The sequence below is a fragment of the Monodon monoceros genome, unplaced genomic scaffold (genome assembly GCF_005190385.1).
Source record: "Monodon monoceros isolate NGI ecotype Baffin Bay Population unplaced genomic scaffold, NGI_Narwhal_1 Super_Scaffold_12, whole genome shotgun sequence".
In the NCBI taxonomy this organism is placed as follows: Eukaryota; Metazoa; Chordata; class Mammalia; order Artiodactyla; family Monodontidae; genus Monodon; species Monodon monoceros.
In genome coordinates, this window is record NW_021703768.1 from 61,726,875 (window position 1) to 61,749,521 (window position 22,647).

At 38.0% G+C, this 22,647-nt stretch overlaps 1 protein-coding gene and 1 non-coding gene across 2 annotated transcripts in view; both read right to left on the reverse strand.

Moving 5' to 3' along the window:
* Nucleotides 1–22,647, reverse strand: part of TBCA (tubulin folding cofactor A) — a 104,090-nt gene that overhangs the window by 54,812 nt on the left and 26,631 nt on the right. The window lies entirely within an intron of this gene.
* Nucleotides 19,342–19,448, reverse strand: LOC114893562. The gene has a single exon (XR_003792979.1). It is a non-coding gene; the product is annotated as a U6 spliceosomal RNA (small nuclear RNA).

The following is a 22,647-nucleotide window of genomic DNA, read 5'->3' on the forward strand; positions in this document are numbered from 1 at the left end:
AAAAAAAAGTCTATTTCTTACTCTGGGTTGGATCAAAAAAGTTTGAAGTACACTCCTCTATAGAGAAGGTTAGTTATCTTTAGTTGGATCACTTCCCTTCTCTGCCCATCTTTTCCAGGGAATGTCCTACTAAGACCAGCATTTCAGTATCTCAAAGTCAAGAAGCCCACCAGCGCTACTCCCCTACAGAAAACAGTTATATATATATTCCTGAGGTTACCTACATTGTTAATAAGACCAAGAGGCAGAAGTGATACCCTTAGAAATACTTTTCTTAACTACTTATCAAATCCTCCTTTCATATTTTGCTTCTTTTGAAACACAGTAGCAAGTAAAAGGCTCCTTGGGGGCCTTAAAAAAATAAAAATAAAAACAGATACTAAAGAAAGTTACAACCAGAAACCCAGTTATTCAAATAAGAATTCAACATTAAAATCTAAAATGTATTCCATAACCACAACCCCTTCAGTAAAATACATTAATCTTTTGGGGAGAATATTTTATCTTTTAAAGCAGATCCAATTTTTTTCTTTCATTGTTAATTTTTTAAAAACATTGTAGTTGATTTACAATGTTGTGTCAGTTTCAGGTGTACAGCAAAATGAATCTGTTATACATATATCCACTTTTTTTTTTTCTAAGATTCTTTTCCCATATACGCCATTACAGAGTAGTGAGTAGAGTTCCCTGTGCTATACGGCACGTTCTTCCTAGTTATCGATTTTATATGTAGTCATGTGTACATGTCAATCCCAATCTCCCAATTTATCCCTCCTTTCCCTTATCCCCTGGTAACCATAAGTTTGTTTTCTACATCCATGACTCTACTTCTGCTTTGTAAATAAGTTCATTTGTATCCATTTTTTTAAAGATTCCACATATAAGTGATATCATATGATATTTGTCTTTCTCTGACTTAATTCACTCAGTATGATAATCTCTAGGTCCATCCATGTTGCTGCAAGTGGCATTATTTTGTTCTTTTTTATGGCCGAGTAATATTCCATTATATATATGTACCACATCTTCTTTATCCATTCCTCTGGTGATGGACATTTAGGCTGCTTCCATGTCCTGGCTATTGTAAATAGTGCTGCAATGAACATTTGGGTGCATGTATCTTTTTGAATTATGTTTTTCTCTCTAGATATATGCCCAGGAGTGGGATTGCTGGGTCATATGGTAGCTCTATTTTCAGTTTTTTAAGGAACTTCCATACTGTTCTCCATACTGGCAGTACAATTTACATTCTTACCAACAGTGTAGGAGGGTTCCCTTTTCTCCACACCCTCTCCGGCATTTATTGTTTGTAGATTTTTTGATGATGGCCATTCTGACTGGTGTGAGGTGATACCTCATTGTAGTTTTGATCTGCATTTCTCAAATAATTAGTGATGTTGAGCATCTTTTCACATGCTTTTTGGTCATCTATGTGTTTTTTCTATGTCTGTTTAGATAACAGACATGTCTATTAGATAAGAAAATGTCTATTTAGATCTTCTGCCCATTTTTTGATTGGGTTATCTGTTTTTTTGATATTGAGCTCATGAGCTGTTTGTATATTTTGGAGATTAATCCCTTGTTGGTTGCTTCATTTGCAAATATTTTCTCCCATTCTAAGGGTTGTCTTTTTGTTTTATGGTTTCCTTTGCTGTGCAAAAGCTTTTAAGTTTAATTAGATCCCAGTTGTTTATCTTTGTTATTATTTTCATTACTCTGGAAGGTGGGTCAAAAAGATCTTGCTGCTTTTTTCCAACGGTGGGAAGGAGGTGGGCCTGGCTCCGCACGGCCTTGGGGCCAGAGCCCAGGTCCCCGCCTGCCCCAGTGCCGGCCTCCAGCCAAGCCCTGAGCCTCCGTCCTGGGTCACAGTGGCCGGAGGCGTGCCCAGGTCCGCAGGACAGGCGGGCACAGAGGTTGCTTGTGTTGGGGTGGGGGGTACGGCGAGGTTCCGGCATCTCTGCAGAGCATTGCAGGTCCGGGCCTGGGGGCACCACAGCTTGCTATTCTCTCTGCACTTTCCTGGCTCTGAAGCCTCGAGAACACAGCTAGGCATCAGTAGTTTAATGCAGAGTTTGCCTGCTGGGAACTAGAGGCCTGCTGGGGTCTCAGTTCTTGACTGGCCCCGGAACATGAGGTTGCCAGGCATGTGACGGCAGCAGGTAGGAGTGAACTGCTGGTGCAGTGATTAGCAGGAAAGGAAGGACAATAGCTGTTGGCCTGTGAACCTAGGCAAGAATGACCAGCCAACACAATCCAGAGCAAGGTCCGTGGGCCCAGCTCAGTCCTGTGTGGCTGGTCAGTGGAATAGACCTGCAGGTGTGGCTCTTTTCACTCTAAGACTGGCTTCAGGACAGATCCTGCTGATGAGCCCAGGGCACCGCCCTCAGTTCTCCAGGAGAGTGCACCGGAGCGGAGCCAGGGGGGTGTGCCCAACTCACAGCACAGCGGCCACGCGCGTACAGTCTGTTTGCAAGGGCAGTGGAGAGGCGGGGGAAGTCATGGCCTTGGGAGTGTGCTCTGATGAAAAAGAACCTGCAGGCTTATAAAATAACTTTTGTGTGAAACGTTGGTGTGTTGAAAAGCAGTTCTGTGTGCTTTTCCCCTTGGTGTGGATCAGCAGTGCTGAGGCAGCAGGCGTGACACAGAAGTGTGAGCAGAGATGGTCTGGAATTCCCAAACTCCAGGGAAACTAAAGGTGACAGCCAGCCTAGTGAAGAGGACAGGAGTTGGGGGCCGGTGGCGGTGGGGCAGGAAGGCGCCCGAAGGCAGCGGCGTCCCACCTGTGGTGGCGGCAGCCCAGCAGGTGCCCCTTGTCGCAGGGACCTAATCCTGGCTCCAGCCGGGTAGTCAGCGGAGCTGCAAGGTCTTCTGGGTGAGCAGACCCCACAGTCCTGAGCTGTTCTTTTCTGTGTTTGGTCATCTCCCCCCATCCAAGGGGAGAAATCTAGATGAGGTTTAAGAATTAGTGCTTTAAGAATGTGGATCTCGTAGTTGAGATCTTGGAACACATGTTTTCAGCACAAGGTGTTAAGGTGAATGGAAGAATTTAACGCCTTTTCAAGGAGTGTATCTCCATGTGGGCAGAACTAGAGAATAAATGGGTCTTAAATAAAAAAATTTTAAAAAAAGATCTTGCTGTGATTTATGTCAAAGAGTGTTCTGCTTATGTTTTCCTCTGAGAGCTTTATAGGGTCTGACCTTACATTTTAGGTCTTTAATCCATTTTGAGTTTATTCATGTGTATGGTGTTAGGGAGTATTCTAATTTCATTCTTTTACATGTAGCTGTCCAGTTTTCCCAGCACTACTTACTGAAGAGACTGTCTTTTCTCCATTGTATATTCTTGCCTCCTTTGTCACAGATTAGGTGGCCATAGGTGCGTGAGTTTATCTCTGGGCTTTCTATCCTGTTCCATTGATTTATATTTCTGTTTTTGTGCCAGTACCATACTGTTTTGAATACTGAAGCTTTGTAGTATAGTTAAAGCAGATCTAAGTTAAATGGAAGTTGGGGGAGGGCTGTTAGGGAAGGCTTTTTCAAGAAAATAATGTCAAAGTTAGGATTTGATGAATGAGTAAGAATTAGCAGAGCAAAGAAGAGGGAAAGGGTATATGACAGGAGTAGCAAGCAGGGTGGCAGCATTTTAGGTACCAAGAAGAGCACAAAAGATTCTAAAGTGAGAGAGAATATGGAAAGTTGGTTTGAAAATTAAGTAAGGCTGATTCATTCGGTGTGGAGAAAAGCAGCAAAAGATAAACAAGAGAGTAAGGGCCCAGAACATAACCTTATAAGGTCATACTAAAGAATTTGGATTTTTCCTAAGTGTATTTAACAGACTTATCAGGTGAGTGACCTACTCAATCATATTTACCTTTTAAAAAGATTATTAAAAAAATCACTGTGGGGCTTCCCTGCTGGCGCAGTGGTTGAGAGTCCGCCTGCCGATGCAGGGGACGCGGGCTCGTGCCCCGGTCCGGGAAGATCCCACATGCCGCGGAGCGGCTGGGCCCGTGAGCCGTGGCCGCTGAGCCTGCGCGTCCGGAGCCTGTGCTCCGCAACGGGAGAAGCCACAACAGTGAGAGGCCCGCGTACCGCAAAAAAAAAAAAAAAAAAAAAAAAATCACTGTGACTGCAACATGGACAATGTAATAGAGAGGGGCAGGGCTAGGGCCACGCAGATAAGGGGAGTGTGATTGTAATACAGGAGAAAAATGGTTGTGGTCTACTCAAGAGTAGTAGCTGTGGGAATGAAGAGATATAGATAAAATTGATTATTTTAACCAGGGTGAATAATGGATGTGGGAAGATAAGGGAGCAGAAGAATCCAAAGGTAACTGGGCAGATAGTGGTGTGGTAGTGCCAGTGCCTGAGATAAGGAGACCAGGAAGAGTGTGGGAAAGAGAAAATATAAAATTAGGACCTTGTTATACTGGAGGTGCCTATGTGACATTAAAGTGGAAATGTCCAGAAGTACCCAGACCTAGAGTTCAAAAGGAAGATATATATGAGGGAATCAGGAACATACTGATGTAACTGGGGTCATAGGAGTGAAGGAGGCTGCTCATTGGAGTGTTTACAAAGTGAAAAGGGAAAAAAGCCCCAGGTAGAGCCCCAGAGAACATCTGAGAGAGGGTAAGCTACACTAAGGCAAGAAGTATTGACACAACTGTCTTTTGTTAAAATTGGTGTATAATTGACATATAACATCATTATATTAGTTCGGGTGTACAACATAACGATTCGACATTTATATGTATTGCAAAATGATCCCCACAATGCCCATCACCATACAGAGTTACAAAAATTTTTTTATTGTGATGAGAAATTTTCTGTCTTATTTACCACTATATCCCTGTCATGCAGACAGTATCTGTCATATATCAGTGGCTCAATCAATTTCTGTTACACAAATAACAAAGGAAGAAAAAAACAAAAATAAGACTGAGAAGGAGTAAAGAGGGGAAGACCAGAGTACCTGTCTTCTGAAGGGAAGTAAAGAAGGGAAACCAGAGTACTGCAGTATCACTGTAGCCAAGGAAAGAAAGTAGGATAGAAAGCTTTTCAAGGAGGGGAAAGTAATTCTGTCAACCGCTGCTAGTAAGTCAAGATAAAGACTGTTAGATATTATGAGTGACCTTTGTTTCACTGCTGATGAACTCTTTCGACAAGTCTGGCTCCTAGGGAGGGAAATGAGATAAAGGTTTTTTTGCTGTTGATTCTTTAAGATATTAGTGACTTCAGCATGTTTGAATACTTTTGGGAATAAACTTGAAAAGAGATTAAAGAGAAAAGACAAACACTTACCAAAGGGATGGGATTCGGTACACAGATAGAATGATGCCTTTTAATAAAAGGTTAAGATCTTTGATTCTAAGAGGAAGTAATGAGTACAGTAAGAATAAAGATGCATGTGAATCTCTAGGTTTGATGGCGCTTGGGACACAAAGAGCATGTGATTCTGTCATTAGCCAGGGAAGACTTCAGGAAAGAAGTAATGATTAAGAAGAGACCTAAAAATTGAGGACTAAGTAAGTATTATTCAAAGCAGTATGCTGGGGAATGTTCTAGTCAGAGGAAACTGCATATTTAGAAAAGGGCTGAAGGGAGATTTTATATTAAATAATTGATATATTTACCAATCCTGAAAACATAGACTAGGGAAATTAGCTTGAGCCTGGATTTAACCCTTGGCTAAACTTCCTTTACTCCTCAGGCTGCTGCTGATAAAGTTCAGGGAATACTTTCTACCCTGAGAGGCCACTCTAGTTATCCCAATCAGGACTCTCTCTAACAATTATGGATTAGAAATATTTGAAGAACTGAGCACTGATTCATCAGCCTGTCATTCAGCTATGAATCAAACACTTTTTGAATAACTACTAAGTTCAAGGCACCATCCTGCATTCTGAAGACTGCAAAGAGAATAAAGCATGTTGTGTCACTCTCAAGGAGCTTAAGTCCCTTCATGGGTAGAATAACTGAAATGTTACCTGAGGCCCAGAGCCCAAAGCAAATATTTACTCCTTCTTTCTACCCCTTATTTCCCATCTTTCTGTTGTCTTATGTCTCTTCCATCTACATATCTCTCACTGATCCCTCCCCTTCTTCTCCCAACCTTGCTGGTCATAAAATTAAAGTATAGAAAAATTTTAATATTTATGCTATTTAGTAAACTCCGTTTCATATTTCTAAGACCTTTAAACAAAAATCAGGTAATGTCAACATTTTATATTCTAAAGAAAATAAAATAAACTAAGTTATTTCTGGAAAAGGTCCTCAATGATTTTTTCCCCTATATGTCATTGGTCTCCAAGAAAATACAGAAGACATTTGGGGACTTAACATTTGAGGACTTAACTCTCAGTAAATACCCCAAAATGTTCATGTAATATAATTTTAATTTTGCTGAAATACAGTTATGGTTATGAGCTGTGGTATTCAGGAACAAGTCACCAATATGGTGAATGAGTCTGACAACTGTCCAGAATCCAATCTCAGCGTAGCTGTTCTGTTCTTTCTTTTGTCTGCGTGTGTGATATAACTCTAGTAAATGAACTAACCACAAACCAACAAAAACCCATTTTGTTTCTTTGAGGAAAAAGAGCCAGAAAAGAAAGTCAATTGCTATTGGCAGTGATAATAGTAAGTAAAGGAATCTAAGAAAATTACTGTGTTTGCAAATGTGGGGGATTTGAAAAGATCTTGGAACACATTCCTTAACAAAACATAAACTGTCTATTGTATTTTCCTCCACGTCCATGCCATTTTCTAGCAACATGACAAATAATAGCCGGAAAATTAATTGGTCTGAGACCTGGAATAACTATCAGAGTTCTTAAAGATTTGATAATCAACTACAGAATTAAGGTATTTAATCACACCATTAGACTCAAAAGACTAGCTAGGAAAAATAAATGCCAGAGTCAAAGGTTATTGCCTTACTAAAGGATAGCATGTTAACGGTTAGAGGCATGGGCTAAGAAACCTAAACCCTAGATTGGAGAGCCTCTATCTTGCCTCTTAATATCTGTGTACCCTTTTGAAAGTCACTTAATTTCTGTTAGCCAGATCCTTGGAGAAGCAGACACTAAGATGGGATAAAATTTGCGAGGATTCTGTCAGTGCAAATATCCATGAGACAGAAAATGGGAAGGGAGCTGGAGAAGGTTGGGAGGGTCATCAGACCATGATGCAAGTCTGAGCCTGAATGAAAGAAAGAGTGAGGAAAGGTTAGGAGGAAGCATCCTAGACTGCCATACAGTTTTAGGAAGGTTTGGCAAGGCCACTGGGGAGTCCTCAGGCCAAAGGTGGCTATTACGGGAATCCCATGTCCCTCAGGAAAAGGTCTGTCTGCCACTAGCTGTCAGCAGCTCATGGGAAGCAAGGCTTTGGGAAAAATGTAGTAACAGATTTCACAGTCCAGTAGCAGGGGCCCTTGGTTAATTATACTCCCTGCATTTGGAAGTCTTCAAGTTCCATTCTCACGGCTACCACAACCTCTTCTGATTTTCACATCTATAAATTCTCTATTTTTGTCCTTCCTACTTTACAAGTTGTCCCAAATATCATGATAGGCACTAGGGATATAATGGTGAAAAAAGAGCAACACGGTCTCTGCCCTCAGAGAACATACACTCTAATGGAAAGATCCAGAGAAGCAAAGAGGCAATTAAATACTGTGTGGATTAGTCAGACTGTCACTCACCTACAAATCTAGACTTCTTAGTATGACATGCACAACAGTATCCTAAATTATTTTATCAACCATTCTCTTACTATCTCCTCAGTACCCACATACCCTAGATGCTCCAGCCATCACAAACGTTTTTACTCACCCCTGAATATAATATACTGATTCACACCTCCATGCTTTTATACATATAGTTCTATCTAGAATGTGACTTCTGCAAGATCCCACTCAAATGTCAGTTGTCATAAGCCTCCTCTAACCCTAGAGCACTGGTTCTCAACAAGGACAATTTTATTCCCTACCTACCAGTGGAGCATTTGACAATGTCTGGAGACCATTTTGGTTGCCACAAGTGTGTGTGCATGTGTGTGTTGGGGGGAGGGGTGGAGAGGGAAGGTGAGCTACTGACATCTAGTGGGTAGAGGCCAGGCTTACTGCTAAACACCCTACAATATAAAGGACAGCCTTCGCCCAGTTCCCAACAAAGAATTACCCAGGGCAAAATGTCAAAAGTGTAAAGGTTGAAAAACTCTGTCCTAGAGGCAGTTTGTCATAACCTCGTCTGGGTTCATGAAGTATTCTGACCTTACTCACAAGGCCTTTGTCTTCCTCTGAAACCATAGGCTCCTATAAAACAGAAGGTGATACTCATCTTTCATATCTAATGACCTCACATGGTCTCGTCACTTTTACAAATTTGTCAAAGTAAAATAAAGGTATAAGTCAGTGCACTGGTGGTACTCAATAGGTGATCTCATCCTGGCTCTACCACTTCCTAGCTGTTTATCTTTGGGAAAATTATTTAAACTCAATTTCTTCATCTGTAAAATGGGGCTCACTGCAATTACTTCATGTACAGATTATGAGGGTGAAGTGACACATATATGAAATGCTTAGCTATGTATGACACATAGTGAAAGCTCAAAAGATATCAACATTGCTGTTCTCATGACCTTTTAGGTTGTCAAAAGAAGCAAAGGGAAGCTAAAGGTGGGAGCAGGAGGTAGTGAGAAGAAATTTTAAAAGCAAAAAACATTAGTATTCAGCAAGTCAATTTTAAAAGTGATATATGTCTGCCTTTCCCTTTTCAGCATTTTTCTCATCACTCATTGGGTTTAAGGTAGTACTTTGTTTAATATTTATTTGTAATTCAGAGCAATGCTATAATACTTATTTTAATTCAAAATACTGTCCTTGCTACTAAAATGAATTTAATTTAGGTCACAAACTTAGTTTATCTAAGGGCAGTAGCACTGTATTCTAAGTGAAGTATCACTAATTTCACAATTTTATACATCAAATAAGGAAGACACTGGTCTGAATTTTCACAATGAGTATAAACCTGAACATCTGATATTATGGGATGTTAAGCTACGATATATCATGCGTTATGTGTTAAACAGCACTTATGAATGTTCATTCAAGTAAAAACTGGTGATGGTGTGAGAGGCTGATTTTGGCAAAAATTGAATAACAAAGTTCTGGTGAACAGTGGTTAATGTTTAGCATAGAGCCGTGCACATAGTACATGTTCAATAAACAGCTACTGAAATAAATCCAATGAAGGAATCTTCAGAACTGGGAAAATTTATGACAGTCCAGATTGGCAATAGTATTAGTACCTGACAGAGTGGTTCCAGTTATCAATTCTCACATCTTCTCTCACCAAAACTGCTGAAATCTGTTTATGGGAAAATATTTTTCTCATGAGAAGAAAGGGACTTTCAAGGGCTGTAGCAGCCAGCTAAAACTGCAAGAAAGGTAAGCTTCTATATGCCTGCTGCTAGGGAAAGAACTGGTTGTTGATGTCTTCAAATTTACTGGCCACCTCTTGTTCCAATGGTAGTAAAACCTGCATATGAAGAGTGAATGGGTTTTTTTTGTTTTGGCTGCATTGGGTCTTTGCTGCTGCGCGAGGGCTTTCTCTAGTTGCGGCGAGTGGGGGTTACTCTTCGTTGTGGCGTGCAGGCTTCTCTTGTTGCAGAGCATGGGCTCTAGGCATGCTGGCCTCAGCAGTTGCAGCATGCGCACTTAGTAGTTCTGGCCGGCAGGCTCTAGAGCGCAGGCTCAGTAGTTGTGGCGCATGGGCTTGGTTGCTCTGTGGCATATGGGATCTTCCCCGATCAGGAACCGAACCTGTGTCCTCTGCACTGGCAGGTGGATTCTTAACCATTGTGCCACCAGGGAAGTCCCGAAGAGTGAATGGTTTTTGTCCACTTGGTTCCCAACAGAGAATTTCAGCCTTTAGAAGCATCTCAAACTTGCCACTCAAGACCTATTTCAGTATTTCTAATTTATGAAACCAAAATTTCAGCCAAGTGGGACATTAAACTGGAGAATACATTTCAAAAATAAGATGGAAAAAAAGGATTTACCTTATTTTACTTTTACAGAAAACATCTATTCCAGAAGAGAGGATTGATTGGTATAATAATATGCACTTGACCTTTACCAAAAAAACTATTCCTAGCAAAAAAACTATGCCCCAATACAATCTTCAGTAATAAACTTAACTCCTATGCCTAAACCTACTTTCAGATATTAACTTGGTAGTCATAATAATAAATCCACAAACTGTAAAAAGCAAACTCTCATAAATATGTTTCATTTTTTTTCTTGGTTTTGAACTGGCATGAGAAATAATAGAAATTCACTTTGCATATATATCATTCATTCCTGTGGTCACAAAAAAATGTACCATCCAGGGGCTTCCCTGGTGTCGCAGTGGTTGAGAGTCCGCCTGATGATGCAGGGAACACGGGTTCATGTCCCAGTCCAGGAGGATCCCACATGCCGCGGAGCGGCTGGGCCCGTGAGCCATGGCCGCTGAGCCTGCGCGTCCGGAGCCTGTGCTCCACAACAGGAGAGGCCACAACAGTGAGAGGCCTGCGTACCGCAAAAAAACAAAACAAAACAAAACAAAACAAAAATATACCATCCAGACCACAAATTAGGTACTATGCTTTTGTTTTCACTTTAAAGAATTATGAAAGGCCCCAATTTTTGGTGAAGTCTTAATTTATCCAGATTACATACATCACAACATTATTTAACCCAGTCAATACATTCTTCAACATTTACTTATATCATGCAATCAGCTTCTTCAAGATAAAACTGTTTTGAAACCAACTCAAATCTCTATTAGCTTTGTATTTGGAATTACTATGAAGCATGAAACATAAAACATCCAAGAACTATTTTCTAATCTCTTCTCTAAAGAAGTACTATTAAAAGCAATGCACCTAAACAAAACTTCATTATTCTAATTCATAGGAAGTCAGCGTTAAAGTTTACTTATATTTTAAAGGAAATTATATTTTTAAAATCCTTCCTTATATATAAATACATATACATATAGGCCAAATCTTTAAGAATAAGATTTATTTCTGGAAAATAACCAACTATTTATAATACTTATAATTTCACAGATATAATACTACTGGAAATTTTCTGAAAAAAATCTGGCCTTATTATGTTAAAAACTATCTTAAAATGATCACTTTTACTATATATAATATTCTCTTTGTCAGCAAAAAATATATCAGCATTTATTACTCCCATATGACTTCTATAAAAAATTTTGGTTACAATAATCAAAATGTAATGTAAAATAATTTCTTATTACATTAAGAATTTATTTTGAATTTTATTCACTTTTTATACAGCAGATTCTTATTAGTTATCCATTGTACACATATTAGTGTATATATGTCAATCCCAATCAAGAATTCTTAAAGGGTACATAGACTCTAAACTTTCAGAGCAGTTAGCATTCTCAAAAGTATTCTGGAAAATGCAGAGCTATAAGATCAAATATAGCAAGTGGCTATTACAGTTCACTGATGTATCAAAAGCTTAGAAAATGAATATAATAGTGTTAGTCTTTCTTTAAAAGGCTAATGTCTATTAACAGCTAAAAACAGGGCACAGTAGGGGGTTAATACGTTGTTGTCTGAATCACTTTCATCAGTTTAAGTACCTATTAGTCCTTATTAGCAACGTGCTAGCAAGGTGCTATTGGTCTTTTAAAGTCTATTCTGCTTATTCTTAGTCTCTTTGCCCAGATAGATTCTTTGGCAATAGTATTTGAAACATAAAGTTTAGATATGTATTTTCCTTTAGCTTTTTGAATTTAAGATTTGTATTTGAAAAATGTTTTCTCCTTTTAGGACTCTGTTCAAAAGTAATTTAAATTGTTCAGCACATCTGTACACCTAATCTGTTATTATCTTATAATTTTCAACAGTATTAAAGTACTCTCCAAAATTTCTCTTAAGGGGAGATATCAAGATGAATCTTCTCAGAAACCAAAGCAATTCATGTGCTCTCCTAAGTAAGTACACTAATGCAGAACTGAGTAAGAAAGCAATGTTCAGGGCCTTCAGTGGTGGCGCAGTGGTTGAGAGTCCGCCTGCCGATGCAGGGGACATGGGTTTGTGCCCCGGTCCAGGAAGATCCCACATGCTGCGGAGCAACTGGGCCGTGAGCCATGGCTACTGAGCCTGCGCGTCCGGAGCCTGTGCTCCGCAACGGGAGAGGCCACAACAGTGAGAGGCCCGCGTACGGCAAAAAAAAAAAAAAAGCAATGTTCAGAAAGTAAAACTGGACTGTTTATTAAACTAACTCAGTTCTAGCATAACCAATAGTTATTCTTTGGGTATCATAAATGTATTGTTTAAAAACTAAAATTCAAATAAAGAACTGAAAAACAACTTATTGTCAAAGTTTACTAAACCTAGTTTCAAGGATCAAACTTTGAATAAAATCTAACAAATTTTTTTTGTAATAGTTTAGAACAGAAATGTCAACATTTGTGCAATGACCAAGTGTAGTGTAGTAATTTTAGAAAGCTTCCTAGTTCTAGCTCTACCAGTAATCAGCTGGATAATCTGGAGCAAATTATCTCCCTCTCTTGACTGTTTTTGTTGGGGGGGTAGTGTTGCGAAACTGGGAGATAGAGAATCTCTAAGGGGTATTTCATCAGCTCTACAATTTAGTGTTTCAAAAGAAAAAGATTTTCTCCTTTTAGGACTATAGTCAGAAGTGAAATTAATGTAAATTGTTTAGCATACCTGTATGCCTCATCTGTTCTTGTTATTTTCAACAATGTGGAAAGTACTCTCCTATAAAAACTAAACATACTTGGACATTTTCACTTATCCTGTTGAAGCGGTTCAGAGCAAGCCTCCCCAAAATGTGTCACCTTGGCATATGGATTATTTTGAGCTAAAAGGTAATAGAGACCCTGTGGACTCAAGAGAAACTTTTGCCCCTCACTTAACTACCAAGAAGAATTTAAATTGGGGGTCTTTCCCAGAATCAGAATTATTAGCAGAAATAAATTTTATCTGAGTGACCATTTGTATGGCAGGGCAAACATCTAATTACCAAACATCTGTTCTTCTTATTATCCTGTGAAATGTCCTTCCCCTCTTTGATGCCACAGACCCTTTTCCACTCCTCCTTAGCTCAGGATAGCATATGTACAGTTGACCCTTGAGCAACCTGGGTTTGAACCACGAGTCACCTATACATGGATTTTCTTCAATAAATATACCTGTACCTGCCAGTTCCACACCCACAGATTCAAACAACTTTGGATCATGTACTATGTTTATGATTCTCAGTTGGCAGAATCCACAGATGAGAAATCTGCAGATATGGAGGGCCAACTGAGACGAACATTCAAGGATTTTGGCATCTGCAATAAGTCCTAGAACCAATCCCCTGCAGATACTGAGTGACAACTGTACCTCACTTTACCTGTCTTTGAACCTCTCATGTATGTGAGTTTCCTGTATGTACAAAATTTTATTTTCTCCTATTAATCTGTGTCACATCAATTTGATTATTAGACCAGTCTAAAAAACCTCTGAAGAGTAGAGGAAAATTTTTCCTTCCCAACACTTTTGGCGAGCCAGCCAGGAGATCTCACCCGGTTGGGCACCACTCATTCCCAAGCTGCTGAAGTAGGAAGATTCTGGGACCTCTGACATGAGCCAACAAAAGGTAAGAATTCTTACCACATCAGACACCTGGATCTCTACCTGCAGAGTCTGGTGGAAGAATGGTGGGGAAAGTCTCGTTTTCTCCCTTTCTCAATTTAGATTAGCAGGAAAAAATACTTATGGAACTAGTTCCTTCAGCTTAGCAACTCTTGGTTATTTGGTATGAGTACTCATGGGTTTTGTTGATCCTTTTCCTCCCAGAAATGGTCACTGTTTTCTTGTTCTATGTCTTAAGAGCTTGGCTTTGTGACTAGTGAAAATATTCTCTCTGGTCTCTGCCATCCAGGAGGTGCACTTACCAGGGTGCACCTGGTGGCCAGTTGAATAGACTAGGGTTTGGAAAATCTCTTTGTACTGGCTGTGCCAGTTCTCAAAGGAGTTTGTCCCAGTCCATAAGGGGCCTTTGCCATCTCAACCTTCATGGCTTTCAATGAAGGACTTTACTTTTTAGACTATCTTTGGAAGTGAACTTTCTGAATCTTATAAGGGCTGCATCTTTTTGCACTCTTATGGGACACCTCTCTCGTCCCTGGTTATGCCATAATAAGAAGGCTTATTGGTTTGAGTCACTATTGAGATTAAATTGACTATATTTGAAGACAAAACTTTTTTTCTTTCAGAGAGATCTCTTATCCTAAACAACTGCATACTGAAAGACAAAGTTAAGTGGATACAAAGAAGTATAACAGCTAGCCTTAGGGACTCCCTTAACAAAAGAATAGAAATTAAACTCCACATCCAACATAAATTCCCCCTTCTGAGAATCCAAAGAGTTAAATGCACCATTTTCTGGCACACCTGCTATTTCATGTCTAAGAACTGCAGTTCTGGAAGCTGTAGACATCTTTTTCAAAAGGCCAACATCTTACCAAGCTTGTTTTCTGTTCTGAGAACTTGGCCTGGTAACCATCAGGCTGAGGACTCCGAAATATGGCTGGACAGAAATGTGGGTTGAACTCCATTTGCGGCTAGGGTCCTACCAAACTGCTGCCAGCACTCAGGGGAATTACAACCTAGAATTACAACGGCTATTATGAGGAACTGGATCATCCAACTGGATAATTCAAAAAGTGCACTTAACCTACAGATTGGGAGAAAATATTTGCAAATGATGCAACTGACATGTAGCAACATGGATGGATCTAAAGATTATCATACTAAGTGAAATAAGTCAGACAGAGAAAGACAAACATTATATGATATCACTTATATGTGGAATCTAAAAAGTAATACAAATGAACTTATTTACAAAACAGAAACAGACTCACAGACATAGAAACAAACTTACGGTTACCAAAGGGGAAAGGGGAGGGGGATAAACTAGGAGTATGGGATTAACAGATAGACACCATTATATATAATATAGATGAACAACAGTGATTTACTGTATAGCACAGGGAACTATATTCAATATCTTGTAATAACCTATAATAGAAAAGAATCTGAAAAAGAATATGTCTGTGTGTGTATGTGTATATATATATATATATATACACACACACACATATATATATAAATGAAACACTTTGCTGTACACCTGAAACTAATACAACATTGTAAATCAACTATAGTTCAATGAAAAATAAAAAGTGCACTTAAAAGCAAGGGCTTCCAAATCAAATAGAATGGGATACCTATTTAATTGGTATGCAGGAGCCTCAAAAAGACTTCAAAATCCCAAAATAGCTTCACTGAAAGATCTGTTATAAAAGGCTTATGAAAAAATGAAGACATGGGAGCTACCTAAAACAGGAGGACACTGAGACTAACGTTACTCCTAGGGTTCCCCTCTATCCTTTTTTCCTGAGTACTCATGTTTCACTAATTCTCTATCTGAATTGCCTTTCCACTCTGAAGAGACTATTAAACAGTTACCTTTTAAAGTAAGACCACTTGAGGCTACAGGTGATCCTCTTTAGATATCTTTCACTCCTTAGCCAAAGGCCAAACTAAGGACCATAGTTCAAAAGAATGTCTTAAAGCAGAGAGGATCCTCAAAAGTTTCTGTAAATGGATTACTTTCTGAGATTAGTGGATAATAACACGGGCAGAAAATAAGATGAGGGGCAACTGGTTTGACTGAACTTGTGCCCATAGCTGATATTCAGAGCCTGATAGAAAATTTTTTATGCCTTCTCCCCTACGTGAAAATAAAACTATGTACCCAGAGAGAAACAAGCAAATTGAGAATAATGTAGGTGGATGGGAGGATCAACCTATGACGTCATTTAAGTTACAACCCAAATCTTTTGAGGACAAATCATTGCAAAACTGGAAATGCTGCTCTAGAGGCCCATTCAAGTTCCACCCATCGCCAAACCTCCCCTATTAACTAAAAACGGCTTGTAACCTCTCTGAGAACTCTTATCCAGACCATCCCAAATACCTCAGAATGAAGGGAAAGGACAGAAATAGAGGCTTTTAAAAAATACACAGTGCTATAGAAACACCCTTGCCCAAAATCTAGTTCAAGGACAAATACAAATCTTAGGTGCCTTCTCACAGATATTTGTTTCTAAAAAAGCTTTAGCCATCTGAGCAGATAAACTTAACTTATTCCAACTGTTATTTATGACTACTGAGTTTTGTAGTCATACCTGATTCATGGGAAAAAATTTTTTTCGTAAGATCTCCGTTTCTATCTGTATGTTTATTGTATGTCTATCTATGTATGTTATAGACAAGATATTTTTTTTAACCTCTGAATGGTATTGCCAAAATTCACTTATAAAAGAGCACTATGTAACTGGCATAAAATCAAACTTTTATAAATTAAGTATTTTTAAATCTCAGAAACACATCAGAAACTAACTCAAATGTTTTTTCAAGTTCCTGTGATCTATGATCATTTTTGGTAAATAAGAGCTAGTTTAAGTTCGTTGTTTTATTAATACAAGCATGTCTTTTAGAGGTATCAACATTAAGTATAATACTTTCATTCTTCCTAGGTTTAAAGTCAAATAAGTTCATGATATCTGTTACAAAATTTGTCAGCCAAAAAAAAAAAACTCAGGATGATGACTGACATTGCCTAAGTTCTGATAAAGTTTTTGTAGGTAACCTGAATGTGACTGTTAAGAACACATGAATTAAATAAATGTAAATGAGGTAAGAGATTTAGGTGAACTTTTTAGTAATGAAAAAGTAATAAAGAACTTTCTTTTATGATTAAAGAGTTTCCCAAATCTCCTTGGTAACTTACACCCTTAAAGTTTTGCTAAATTAAGTTAAATAATGGTTAAGTTAAATTCATTGAGTATCTAGGTCATTTCTAAATAAGCTAAAACACAGAAAAATTAATTACTAAACATAGGTTTATCTACTTTTGGATTTCTATTACAGAGAAACTAAAGAAAAAAAAATGGGTATGAGAAGCAAACATGTCTTCTGCCACAATGAAAGACTTTAATATTTAAAAGGGTACATGTTTCTAGAAATTATGAAATGTATTCATAAATTTGACAATCTAATGCCAGTTTAATAGTTCATAATTGCTTAATTCTTATTTCTCACTAGAAATTAAGGTTTCTAAGGATTAAGAATTCTAGTTAATGTATGTAATTAAGCCTATACATACAATATATAGGAAATAATAGGAGAAACAACTCTGTATGCAAGAAAACTAGGATATGTAATTAAGCCTATACATACAATATATAGGAAATAATAGGAGAAACAACTCTGTATGCAAGAAAACTAGGATATGTTTTTGGCCAAGGAGAATATGAGATATGGAGATGTGTTTTTGCTTAGAGAGAGAGAGAGAGAGAGAGAGAGAGAGAGAGAGAGAGGGAGTTTTAACTTGTGTGGTCAAGAAGGCTAAAATAATGAATTTTATTATAAGAGTTATGAAATTAAGCTTAAAAATTAACAGTGTCCTTACTTAAAACTGGAACTTAATTTTTTTCATCTGTTAAAAGGACAAAGTTCTGTTGGACTATTGGTCATCTCCTGATAAGAGATTATGAAAGATTTTTTATCTTTTAAGTAATCTGCCTAGAAAGCCAAGATTTTGTGTATTTTAATTTTGTCTTGATCAGGTCTTTGATTACTTTAGGAAAACTGAGTCCTCAATACTAAAAGAGCTAAATTTTGCTTTCAACTGTGTAACCTTTTGTATTTGCCTTTGTAATCTTGTATTATCACTTTGGTCAAATAGATAATTAAGTATTGTTTCATAATGATCTGTGATCCTATTTAGTCAAGTGTCCAAACCTTTTAATATGTTTGACAAACTTCCCAAAACCAAATACTAAAGTCCTTCTGACCTCTCGCTAAATTTGGGATTTTTCAGAGGGCCCCTAAAACATCTCAAAGGATTTGCTCTCTCTTCTTATAAAAAGAGAGATGCTACATTAACTAGGCTTATTTGGTATGTTAAATTACGTGGTAAGCATCGTCAAATAAGTGATGCTAAAACCTTCTTACATTACATTTGTGTAGATCTATGTTATTAACATAATTGCTCCTGAAATAATAAGAAATTCTTACAAGTCTGATGTGTCTTGGTATTATGTTATAGCCATAATTCTAGTTACTATCCTAAAATGTTGAATGTCACAGAAATAACCAAACTTCCTGGTCAATTCCATTATAATGAACTCTCATCAAATCTGTAATAACGTATATTTAAATCATTTGTTATTTACAGTTACTGTTGTACTCTGATGTTTTACAAAAATGTTCCTATAAAAATGTTCCTGTAAAAATGTTTCATCTTCAAGGAGATTCACAGAAAAGACCTGAGAAATACTCTAGAATGCAGGTTTTTGATAAGTTTAGGATCTATATAACATGGAACTGGGTAAGAAATACTAAAACTTTAATAGAAAACTGATTCATAAAGCTGCTAACCTAAGATGAAGATCAACAACAATTAATTACAAGAGACTACATGAGCTAATAAGGATGATAATTTTTATGACTTCTCATGCTGGTTCTCTAATGTTTTGTTTTCCAGATATAAGGAAACCTTTCCTCTTAAGCTCACTATGACTTTCAGCAATTTGGTAAATTATACCTTTGGAAGCAGAACTGAATCATTTATTTCTTTCTCCCCATCCGATCCTTCCAGAATTTGGAAACTCGTAGTGAATATTCTTATTTACATGGCAGTATAGTTATTTGCATAAATTCAAAAGGAATCTGCGCTACTTATAACAGGATACAACTGGAAACATTGGTTGTATTGCCAAGGCTTTGGCTGGAATGTCATGTTTGAGAATGTCCATAGACTCAGGTATGACCAAACAGCTTTAAGGAACTAAGACTAACTTTATAGAGACAATAAAGCCCCCTGGAAAAACAGCTTGGTAACTTGCTTACAGGGTTCACAGCAGCCTTACCAAATGGGTCAGGAAGGTCACTTCCTGGCAGGTACAGGTACCTTGGGATTTTGGGGGGCCTCAAGAAGGGAGAAATTCACCCAAGTCTACAGGTATTACATGAGAGTCTTATGACAAGCTCTTGGCTTGGCTTCCTGGGCTTGAGAGGTAATATTTTAAAATTCCATCTGAGACTCCTTTTTTTTCTTGTAATAACCTATTCTTTTTTTTTAAAATACATCTTTATTGGAGTGTAATTGCTTCACAATGCTGTGTTAGTTTCTGTTGTACAACAAAGTGAATCAGCCATATGCATACAAAAAATATGGAACACTTCATGAATTTGCGTGTCATCCTTGCACAGGGGCCATGCTAATCTTCTCTGTATCATCCCATTTTCAGTATATGTGCTGATGAAGCAAGCATTGAGACTCCTTTTGAAAAAGTTTTAGGAAAGCGGATTTAAAAGAGCCTATATGATCAATTGCTATTATTGCTACACTTATGTAAATAACCAGAACAAGTTTATTGAATTTAGACTTATTTTGCAAACAAGGTAGTCTTACTTTGGCTACCTTTAGTTAAAATGGAGGTAATTTTAGAGAAAAAATTATGTTTCATTAATACACCTTTGTGAATATTAGATTCTATACTGTTTTTGGTTTTTTTTTCTTAATTGGGGTATAACTGATTTACAATGTTGTGCTAGTTTCAGGTGTACAGAAAAGTGAATCTGTTATACATACACATATATCCACTCTTTTAGATTCTCTGCCCCATACACCATTACAGAGTATTGAGTAGAGTTCCCTGTGCTATACAGAAGGTCCTTATTAGTTATCTATTTCATATATAGTAGTGTGTATATGTCAATCCCAATCTTCCAATTTATCCCTCCCCCCCCCATTAGCCTCCAGTAACCATAAGTTTATTTTCTACAACTGTAACTCTATTTTGGTTTTGTAGATAAGTTCACCTGTAGCCTTTTTTTAGATTCCACATATAAGTGATATGATATTTGTCTTTCTGTGTCTGAGTTATTTCACTCAATATGATAATCTCTAGGTCCATCCATGTTGTTGCAAATGGCATTATTTTGTTCTTTTTTATGGCTGAGTACCTGTAGGTGCATGTATCTTTTCAAATTATGGTTTTCTCCAGATATATGCCCAGAAGTGGGATTGCTGGGTCATATGGTAGCTCTATTTTCAGTTTTTTAAGGAACCTCCATACTGTTCTCCATAGTGGCTGTACCAATTTGCATTCCCACCAACGGTGTAGTTGGATTCCCTTTTCTCCACACCCTCTTCAGCAGTTATTGTTTGATTTTTTGATGATGGCCATTCTGACTGGTGTGAGGTGATACCTCATTATAGTTTTGATCTGCATTTCTCTAATAATTAGTGATGTTGAGCAGCCTTTTTTTTTATCAATCTTACTTTTTTTTTTTTTTTAGATGTTGGGGGTAGGAGTTTATTAATTTATTTATTTTTGCTGTGTTGGGTCTTCGTTTCTGTGCGAGGGCTTTCTCTAGTTGTGGCAAGTGGGGGCCACTCTTCATAGCAGTGCGCGGGCCTCTCACTATCGCGGCCTCTCTTGTTGCGGAGCACAGGCTCCAGACCCGCAGGCTCAGTAGTTGTGGCTCATGGGCCTAGTTGCTCCGCGGCATGTGGGATCCTCCCAGACCAGGGCTCGAACCCATGTCCCCTGTATTAGCAGGCAGATTCTCAACCACTGCGCCACCAGGGAAGCCCCTGTTGAGCATCTTTTCATGTGCTTTTTGGCCATTTGTGTGTCTTCTCTGGAGAAATGTCTATTTAGATCTTCTGCCCTTTTTTGATTGGGTTATTTGTTTTTCTGATATTGAGCTGCATGAGCTGTTTGTATATTTTGGAGATTAATCCCTTGCTGGTTGCTTCGTTAGCAAATATTTTCTTCCATTCTGAGGGTTGCCTTTTTGTTTTGTTTATGGTTTCCTTTGCTGTGCAAACGCTTTTAAGTTTAATTAGGTTCCATTTGTCTATTTTTGTTTTTATTTTCATTATTCTAGGAGGTGGATCGAAAAAAAATCTTGCTGTGATTTATGTCAGAGAGTGTCCTCCCTATGTTTTCCTCTAAAAGTTTTACAGTATCCAGCCTTACATTTAGGTCTTTAATCCATTCTGAGTTTATTTTTGTGTATGGTGTTAGGGTGTGTTCAATTTCATTCTTTTACATGTAGCTGTCCAGTTTTCCCAGCACTACTTACTGAAGAAACTGTCTTTTCTCCATTGTATATTCTTGCTTCTTTTGTCATAGATTATGTGACTATAAGTGCATGGGGTTATCTCTGGACTTTCTATCCTGTTCCACTGATCTATATTTCTATTTTTGTGCCAGTACCATACTGTTTTGATGACTGTAGCTTTGTAGTATAGTCTGAAGTCAGGGAACCTGATACCTCCAGCTTCATTTTTCTTTCTCAGGATTGCTTTGGCTATTATGGTCTTTTGTGTTTCCATACAAATTGGAAAATTTTTTGTTCTAAATCTGTGAAAACTGCCATTGGTAGTCTGATAGGTATTGCACTGAATCTGTAGATTGCTTTGGATAGTATAGTCATTTTCACAATATTCATTCTTCCAATCCCAAAACATGGTATATCTCTCCATCTGTTTGTGTCATCTCTTATTTCACCAGTATCTTATAGTTTTCTGAGTACAGGTCTTTTGCCTCCTTAGGTAGGTTTATTCCTAGGTATTTTATTCTTTGTGATGAAATGGTGAATGGGATTGTTTCCTTAATCTCTCTTTCTGATCTTTCATTGTTAGTGTATAGGAATGCAAGAGATTTCTGTGTATTAATTTTGTATCCTGCAACTTTACCAAATTCGTTGATGAGCTCTAATAGTCTTCCAATAGCATCTTCATGATTTTCTATGTATAGTATCATGTCATCTGCAAACAGTGACAGTTTTACTTCTTTTCCAATTTGAATTCCTTTTATTTCTTTTTCTTCTCTGACAGTCGTGGCTAAGACTTCCAAAACTGTTGAATAAAAGTGGCGAGAATGGACATCCTTGTCTTGTTCCTGATCTTAGAGGAAATGCTTTCAGCTTTTCACCACTGAGTATGATGTTAGCTATAGGTTTGTCATATATGGTCTTTATTATGTTGAGGAAGGTTCCCTTCTGGAGGGTTTTTTTTTCTTTTATCATAAGTGGGGGTTGAACTTTGTCAAAAGCTTTTTCTGCATCTATTGCAATGATCATACAGTTTCTATTCTTCAGTTTGTTAATGTGGTGTATCACATTGATTGATTTGTGTATATTGAAGAATCCCTGCATCCCTGAGATAAATCCCACTTGATCTTGGTGTATGACCCTTTTAATGTATTGTTGGATTCTGTTTGCTAGTATTTTGTTGAGGATTTTTGCATCTATGTTCATCAGGGATACTGGCCTGTAGTTTTCTTTTTTTGTGACATCTTTTTTCTGGTTTTGGTATCAGGGTGATGGTGGCCTCATTGAATGAACTTGGGAGGTCCTCAGCAATCTTTTGGAAGAGTTTCAGAAGGGTAGGTGTTAGCTCTTCTTTAAATGTTTGATAGAGTTCGTCTGTGAAGCCATCTGGTCCTGGACTTTTTG